This window comes from Mus pahari, chromosome 10, assembly GCF_900095145.1.
Source record: "Mus pahari chromosome 10, PAHARI_EIJ_v1.1, whole genome shotgun sequence".
Lineage (NCBI taxonomy): Eukaryota > Metazoa > Chordata > Mammalia > Rodentia > Muridae > Mus > Mus pahari.
This window is the reverse complement of record NC_034599.1, coordinates 32,855,089-32,856,751: the sequence shown is the minus strand read 5'-3', so window position 1 is coordinate 32,856,751 and position 1,663 is coordinate 32,855,089.

Sequence of the window (1,663 nt, the reverse complement as noted above, 5' to 3'; positions counted from 1 at the left end):
ACATATACATATACATATACATATACATATACATATACATATACATATACATATACATATACATATACATATACATATACATATACATATACATAAATTTCTAAGGAAATAAAAACGGAATAATTTCTTAACATTACTGTGCAAATTGTCATGAAATAAAATTTAAAATGTGATAAGTATACTTCTTGATAACAGTGAATATGAAAATTAGTATAGTGTAACACTATAAGCAATTAATGTATAAGAAATTTAATATGGACAGCCAGAGTATATTTTAATTGCATTAATTTATCTCTGATGCTGAGTTTAAAACACCCATTCATTTACATTATTGCCTTTTTAGAAGCAAATGGCTGGGTTTTTTCATGCCTAGAAAGAATATTCTGACTTGCAATGGATCTCCTTCTGAAACTTGGAAGACATTACCTGATATTGATGGCAATAAAAATAAATAACAATCCAGTACAGATAAGAATGTTCTTATTGTCTCATCTCATTATGTACCTCTTGAGTTTGGAAAATACTGCATGGTATTTATATTTCTATCACCAATAATGAGGACAATGTTCAACTTCTGTTTTATAAAAGAAGAGTGTAATATAAATAGTTTCATTTTAAAAGCAGGTCAAAACTTACTTCAAATTAACTGAAATGTAATTCATAATTTGCTTAAACTAATGTGCAAATAAGTAGGAAAGTTCAACTTATAGCTAAGAAAAAAAGCAATTAGTTGAATTATACCCACAATGAAAATTAACAGACAAAACCAAAGAAACCTGTCATAAACACATTTCATGGTTAAAAAGAAAAGGAAAATTTAAATTAATGGCATGTAATTAAGCTGTGGAATATTTTTCCTGATGTTACAGAATAATGATTATAATTTCTGAAATAAAGATACTGAATATAGTTTAAAACCACATACACTCACTCAGATCATGAGATAGCAAAAAAAAATTTCAGTCGAGAAGCATTCTACAAAGCTCATGGCTACTATTGTAAACTTCAGTTGTCCAAGTCCTACAACATACCTAAATTGAAGATAGTTACTACAAGAAAGAATAGAAGTTTGTGTTGGCATGACCTCAAGGAGGCATCTGTATGAGACCCAGGAACACAAACAGAACTTTAGGAAACTAGAAAAAACATTAATAACAAACACACACTGAGGTATGTGTGTCAGAATTTGGTTTGCAAGTATAGTATTGATAATTTTTGTTTGTACCTTAGTGAGAGGTATTGGTCTGTAGTTTTTAATTGGTTGTGTCTTTACCTAACATTAGTATTAGATTGATATTGCTTTCATAAAAGAAGATTATATAAGTGTTCTTTCAGTTTTCATTTGCTTTCATAATTTAAGACACAGAAGAATATTTTCCCAATGGTATCTCACTGGGTTTATAAACCACACATAAGTATAAATGCTCCAGAATTAGATGGCCAGATGAAAACAAACTTATTGGTGCTTCTGTTTATTTTTGTTACATATTTCTTTGTGTATTTTTGTTTTTGGTTTTTTTGTTTGTTTGTTTGTTTTTGTTTTATCGAGACATGGTTTCTTTGTATAGCCCTGGCTGTCCTGAAACTCACTCTGTAGACCAGACTGACCTCGAACTCAGAAATTCGCCTGCCTCTGCCTCCGAAGTGCTGGGATTAAAGGCGT